Genomic DNA, 7,285 nt, shown 5'->3' with positions numbered 1-7,285 from the left:
CCCACCAGTCCCCTCTGTGGGAGGCATCTTGGGATCCAGAGGTCTGCAGATGCTCTGTGCAGGGAGCCTGCTACCTGCTGGGGCAACCATTCCCACTGCTAGAGATTTTTCTTTATCCTCAGAGGCAAACCCTTCCTCCATGTAATTCCCACTCCCTGGTCTAAGACTTGTCCTCTGAGGATATTTAAAAGAAAGCCTCTCTTGCCATAAGTCTCCCTTTGGGTATTTGTAGAAAGAGATCCTGAGCCTCCCCGTGGCCCTCCCTCTGGGCGGGGCCGAGCTACCCCGCAGCTTGGGGAAAGGGGGTTCCAAAGTAGCAGTATGAATGCCCAGCTTTGGGGGCAAGGAGAGGACTGAGGGGTAAATGGAAGCCTTGGACTTGGGGCCTGAGCTGGAAAGGGCCCAGCCTGCAGCCCTGATCACAACTCAGGGCCAGTGGGGGGCCTGCTCCCCACCACAGGCAGCCGGCCCGGAGCTCCCCTCTTGACTGTGGCGCACCTGTGGGGTGGCCGAAAGAGACAGAGGGCTGTGGTCAGACCTCACCCACCCCATCCCCAAGATTCCAGCTCATGCCCAGACCTCACAGTCAAACCCAGCCATTTACCCAGTGTTTCCCTGCCACGTGGTTGGTCCGAGAGCCGGGGCGAATTTCCCTGCCCTGACCAGTGATCAGGGACCACTTCTTAACCTCTGTCCGTTCTGACGTCCAGGTGGGCAGAGGACTCAGGGTAGCAGACGGCAGGCCGTAAGGGAGCCTCCCGCGCACGAGTGACATCCGTCTTCCTGAACACTTGTATTCAGGTAGTGACGGTAAGTGATGTGTCCTAAGGAAGCTAGGCAGGCTGGTAGGTTATAAGCTGTTTTCGGTTTATAGAATCTCTCAGGCCAGGGCCATTCCCTGAGATGGAACAAGAGGCTGAATCTCCAGAGCCTCTGTGTCCTCTCAGCACTCCCCAGGGCTGAGATCTTGAAGAGCAGTCACCGGGGACTGGCTTGTTGGGCTAAACAGAAATGAAAATCTGTGCAGGGACAAGGCAGCTCTCTCGCTGCAGGTTCTCGGGTGCCTTCTGTCCCACCCACACTCTTGACCCTGTCCTCTAAGAAATAACAGTGGGGGAGGTATGGGGTGGGAGGGGCAGGGCCTGAGACGGAGATGAACTCAGGGCAGAAGGCTTGAGTGGAGGTCACAATGAGAATATTAAAACTTTCGAGGTTGGCTCTGTGGGCCTCATGAGGAGCTGGCAGAGCCCACCTGGGGCTCCTGCACCCTCCCACATATCCTTTACCCTGGCCCAGCACCCGTGCTGGGCACACACCCCGGGGCCATGTCCAGGGACTTCCGCCTGCCCACCGCTCTCTGGAGCGTAGACACAGAACAGCAGTGATGTGCAGGTGGGGATGGCTGCTGAGGTCAGACTTGGGTTCGAATCCCGGCTCTGCCACTTACCAGCTGGGCGATCTTGGTTATGGGAGGCCCAGGGGATAACACAGGTCTGGCTGTTTCCTGGTCTGCGAGGTGAGGGTATCAGCCCCTATCCGGTAGGGTCGTGGGGTTCTGTTAGAGGCCACCTGGTCCGTGGCTCGTGCTTGCTGCTGGCCACCTGTGTCCTGGGTGCAGCATGGCCCCACCTGCCATGAGCGAGTCCTTCCTAGGCTGGCAGAATTCAGCTCCAGGTAACCTTTGAAAGCGTGTTGTAATTGGTGGTTGGTTCCAGTAAGCCTGTGTTGGCTCAGGTAAGGTTCACCAGGGCTTTCAGGCTCTCCTGGGACCTGGCCTCCCTTGCCGCCAGGTTGCAGTGGGAAACCCCACAGTGAGTAGACCCCTTCTTGCTCTGTGGGGTGCCCTAGAGAACCTCTCAAGTCAAAGTCCTAGGACTGGGCTGCTTGTTAGATGTCTGAAACTCGGGGTGTTTGCGATGTGCTGTGGGTCCCTCTGCAGGGGACGTCCTGCTCATGGTTCTAGTGCATTCCAGTGCATTGCTGCTTAAGATCTTTCTTGAGTGGCCTCCCTCGCCCCCTTCTTCCCTGTCTCCCATCCTTTTAAAGACACCTAAGATGAGCCAGGCCCAAGTCTAGCTGCAGAGGATATACTGCACTAAGACAGACTTGCTGGCGTGGGTCCTGTGTCTGGTAGATGGAGACTGATGACAAGGTGATTCCAGAATTCATCATGCTGTGTGCTATGAGAAGCCCCCATTAGGGGTCTGTGGCAGAGTGTCTGTAGCAGAGGACCAGCTCCAGCCAGGTGGCCGGGGAAGGCTTCTCAGCGGAGGTGTCCCCTGAGCTCAACCTGAGTGACATGACAAGCTGGGGGGGAGGGGCTGGGGACCTGGGGGCAGAAGATTCCGTGAAGTTAGGGGAACAGCAGCTGCAAAGGCCCTGAGGTGGGAATGCTTCTGGCCTTGAGATTCAGGAAGCACAGCCCAGCGGTAGAAGCAGGGTGGAGAGAAAAAGGAGGTGAGCGGGGAAGCCGGCCGGCCGGATCACTTAGATTTTATCATAAAAACATCGGTCCACGGTTATGTCTCTTTTTCTCTATTAGAACAATAAACATCCTGGTATTATCTCAGGACTAGGCCTCAAAAGCCCAAGCAGAGGCACCAAAGGTTGTTTTAACCTATTTCTGAGGGAAGTCTAGGAAAGAGGCAGCGGCGGCTGGGCGCCAGGAGGCAGTTGGCCGAGCTTTCTCAGAAAAGGCAGAGAGTTCGGACTGCATTCCTGGCTGATGGCAGTGCAGGGTCCATGGCTGACGTCACTGCGGGGGGCTGGGAGCCGGGGAGTCTAGGTTCCCCTTTCTTCGGGTGTCTTCCAGGAGAGTAAAAACCACACCAAAAATTCCTGGGGGAGGCTGGAGCCTTTGTTTGTGTTTGGGTGCGGGGGTGTGGGGCCTCTTCAGACCCTGGACTGCACGCGCCCCCTTCCATTCATCAGCCCGACTTCTCCTGCCCAGGAAGGGCGTGGCTCCATCAGGGTTCACTTCCCGCTCGAGCAGTTCCAGCCACATAGCCCCCAGCTTTGGTTTCCTAGATCTGCAACACAGACGTAATAACCCCCTTACGAGATGGTGGTGAGGCGCCGGGGTAACCCGGGTCAAGTGCTTGGCCTGGCTCTAGGCACCTTTCCTGTTTGGTATGGGGCGGCCCATGTAGGCATTTCAGAAGCTTTTGAGTTGGCTCCCGCCTTTCTGCATTCTTTCTGTGTTGGGGCTTCATTCATAATAGCCGAAAAGCTGAATATCAGCACTCTGTTTAACAGACTAGGGCTCAGAGAGGCGCACCGACTGACCCACTGTCACACAGCCAGGAAGGCGCCCTCCCGTCCACGTGGCTGGGCTGCCCCTGTGGTTGGGGCCACGTTTATATCAAGGTTATCATCGGGCCCTGTGCCCTCTGGACAAGCAGAGATGGTCGCAGGAGGCTGGGTAACCTGCCCGAGGTCAAGTGGCAGGCCAGCTGTGGCTTTCTGAGTCCCCCTGGCAGGGCAGGAAGGACACGGAGCTGGCCCAGGCAGAGCCTCTGTCTTCGGAGCTGCGCTCCCTGAAGGTGGCCTGATTCAGGGGAGACTCGGGGCTGGGGGTATAGGCAGCGCAGGGGGCCTCCTGATGATGGTATCGCTGTGTGCGTTCTCAGCCACTCCTCGTACCCCACTCTGCCCCACGCCCCCGCGGAGCCCTGGAAGGAAGACGAGTCAGGAGCAAACCTCCCCAGATCACAGATGGGAAAACTGAGCTCCGTGGAGGTTAAAGGGGTTTGGGCTAAGGTCCCAGCTCGGTGCTGCCTGCTGGAGACACGGCTGGGGGGAAGTCACCGTTCAGTCCAGGTGAAGGCTAAAGATGACTTGCTGCTTTTTATTCTTCCTTTTATTTATTGACTTTTTAAATTTGGCATTAAAACAAAAGTGCGGTGAGTTGGGTTCTTATTGATAAGGCAGCTTTGCAGGCGTCGCGGCGGTCCCATAATCAGATGGGAACGTCACACGAGCGTCTGCAGCCTCACGAGCACGCAGCTTGTTCGGTCCAGCAGGGCTCCTGCTTTGGAGGGCCAGCGCTGGGTTTAATGCTCTGCTGTGCTGTCCGAAAACCTGTGCATTTTTGAACAAGGGGCCCTCTGTTTTCCTTTTTCCCTGGGTCTCCCAAATTAGGTGGCTGCTCTGCATCAGGGGCAGCAGCATTATCTGTCCGGATTGTACTCGATGCAGAGGCACTTTCCACACTTGGCTGCTTACGATCACAGTGACCATGATTACAGATGAGCTCGCTCAGCCCCATTGTTCAATAACGTGGAGTGGCTACTAACTGACCTCAGCCATCCCGGTTATCTCTTGCTAACTCATAAACCACCTCAAAACTTAGCGGCTTGCAACAACATCCGTCACTGATTTTGCTCACAGATCTGTAGTTTGGCCGGGGCTTGGCGGGAAAGCTCACCTCTGTTCACTGCTGGCCTGGGGGATCGCACTTCTGACAGAGCAGGCAAGTTGGTGCGGGCTGTGGGTTTCTCTCCACAGGCCTCTCTCGGGGAGGCTAAGGCTTCCTCACAGCATGGCGGCTGCGTTCCTAGAACAAACAATCCCAGCGTAGGAAGTGGGACGCGCCAGGTTCTTAAGATCGGGGCCCAGCACCGGGCCCAGCATCACTCTGGCCGCACGCTATTGGTCAAGCAGCCCCAGAGCCCAGGTTCAAGGGGAGGGGCTGCAGACCCCCCAGCCCATGAAGAATTTTGAGATCTTACTATGTGACAGGGACTGTGCTTAACATTTTGCATCCTGCCTCGTTTCATTCTCCCAGTAATTGGACTCTTCTTGCTCCCAAAGTTGCCTCAAGGAAGCTAAATCACGTGTCCAAGGTCACCTGGATGGAACTGGAATTGAAGTTGGTCTGTGTCCAGAGTGTGAGCTCTGACCTCGGGGACACCCTGTGCATTCAGGAACCCCCACAGGCAGAATATGGCAGGGCCAGAAATCAAGCCTACCTCTGTTTGATTCGAGAACGTTTGAGGCTTTCAAAATAATCAGCCCCAACACCCCAGTTTCCACACGGAGAAACTGAGGCTGCCAGAGCTCTTGCTGGGTGTCTTCTGGGAAGGGGGGCAGGGTCTGGCACCTTCCGGGGCCGGATGGGGGGCCCCCCTATTGGGGCTGCACCCAGCCTGGCCAGGAAGTCACAGAGAGCTGTGGGCAGATTATGCAAGAGGCTGTCATAGGGACATTGTTTTTCGTTGTGATTACACTTCACTCAGGAAATACCCACAGCCTTGGTGTGGAGGGAGGAAGGTGTCGTGGCAGATGTCAAGGGAGGCCTCCTCACTGCAGGCAGAAGACCCCTTGTGAACCCTGGGGCACACTCGAGATGGACCAGTGTGCCCTGGGACAGGTCCAGGCACACGGGAAGTTCTCGGAGAGCCTCCCTGTGCCCCTGTGAGCTGGGCTCTGACAAAAGGGGTAGAGCTCCATCCCTACCATCCAGGAAGTCATATAGTCGTTAGAAAGACAGTTAAGAACTCTGGCTTATCGAGGCTTGCTGTGTTCTTGCAACCCCGAGGCAGTGATTACTATCGTTATCCCTATGTTCCGGTGCTCGGAAACAGAGGCACAGAGTAGTTTGGTAGCTTGCCTGAGGTCACACAGCTGCTAAGTGGGGCAGCCAGCATTCAAACCCAGGCCACCTGGCTGGAGTCCCAAGTTCCCAACCACGGGACCATGCTTGTTCCATTGGAGCTGAGGCTGGGGTCACCACTGTGCTGCGGCCCCACCCCTGAGTCCCAGGCCCTGCAGAACGCCGCCAGGGCATCCGCTGGGCTCAGTAAACGTACAGCGAATGGAGTTTGCCTCCCGGCCTCCAGCCGCCTTGTCCTTTCCGAAGCCCGGCTCTGACCGGGCCCTTCTCACACAGAACCTTCGATGATTCCCCAGTACCTGTAGGCCAAAGTTGGCCGGTCAAGCCCTCACAGGCAGGTCCGGCTACCTCCCGTGGCTCCTGTATCCAAACCACTCTGAAACACGGCTGTGCCCCGCCCCCTCCATCACCAAATACCGGGGGCACGTCTCACCATGAAATCTCAGCCCAGTGCCCCAGTTCCCAAGCCTCCATCCTCAACTTTCTCCTCCTCCTCCAGGAAGCCTTCCAGGATCACCCAGGGCCAGGACCTCTTTGTCCTCTGAGTTCCCACAGCACTGGCTGTGAAAAGGGTTGGAGGCCTAATTCCAGCAGGTTCCCAAGAAATACCTCTGGGTGAAAAGATGAATTTGTCCATTCATTTAGCTGCTCACTGAGTCATCTGAGCAGCAACCCGTACCGAGCACCTACTGTGTGTCAGGAACTGTGCGGGGAAACACAGTGGGGCTGGGAGGAGACGGGGATATATGGAACTGCTCTCGGGGACTCAGAGCCTGACTGGGGAGGCCTGCCTGGTGTCCGGCAGTGGCTGAGGGCGTGATCATTGCTGGGGCTCTAGCGTGTGGCGCCTGGCCTGGACAGTGGGCCTCTACCTCTTCCTCTGTAAAATGGATATATAAGAGGACCTGTCCCAAAGAGAGACGACAAGGATGAAGCTCATTCATTGATTTGTGAATTACTGAGCTCAAACTCTATGTGCTGCTAGGTGCTGGGGACACAGCCCTGCCCTTGTGGAGGGACAAGAAAGAGAGCATGAGATAACACCAGCCAGCGGGAACTGCTCTAAAGACAAAAAAAATGCAGTGGTGTGTAGGGCCCCTAGTTGTGGGTCAGGGGTTGCAGCCAGGGCTTGAGGATTCCACACATGGTGTACAAAGGTCCAAGGTAGGGGGTGAGGAATTCGGGACATGCAGTGAGCAGCTGTGATGGGGGTGTCAGCGACGAGAGTGTTTGCAGGTCTGGGGAGGAGAGTGCCGCTCTCCTGCCTTCCCACGTTGAGGTCTCTAAGGAGAGAGGGGCGAGATGGTGGAGGAAGGGCCTTAGGGGGCCCGTCCTTGTGCAGGAGTTGGGAGGGAGACTGGAAGGGCTGGGCTGGCTGTTGGTGGGAAGTTGCAACAGCCTCCCCATGGTGGGGGAACTGCAGGGGAACGGGCCTGGGGGAGTTTCCTTTGAGTGTGGAGGGGAAGAGGGAGGCTGAGCACTTCGGGAACTTCACAGGGAAAACTTCTCCTGCACACTGGGGGGCCCAGGGCTCCCATTCTGGGGAGGCAGAATGTATGGCCACCATCAAGTTCTGAGTTTCCTTTTATTGAGCACCTACTATGTGCCAGGTGCTGTGGACTCCCAAACTCTGATTTTTTCCAGCATCCCTGCAAAGGGGACTTACTTATC

This window comes from Phoca vitulina, unplaced genomic scaffold (genome assembly GCF_004348235.1).
Source record: "Phoca vitulina isolate PV1807 unplaced genomic scaffold, GSC_HSeal_1.0 scaffold2, whole genome shotgun sequence".
Taxonomy (NCBI): Eukaryota; Metazoa; Chordata; class Mammalia; order Carnivora; family Phocidae; genus Phoca; species Phoca vitulina.
Note: the sequence above shows the minus strand (reverse complement) of the source record.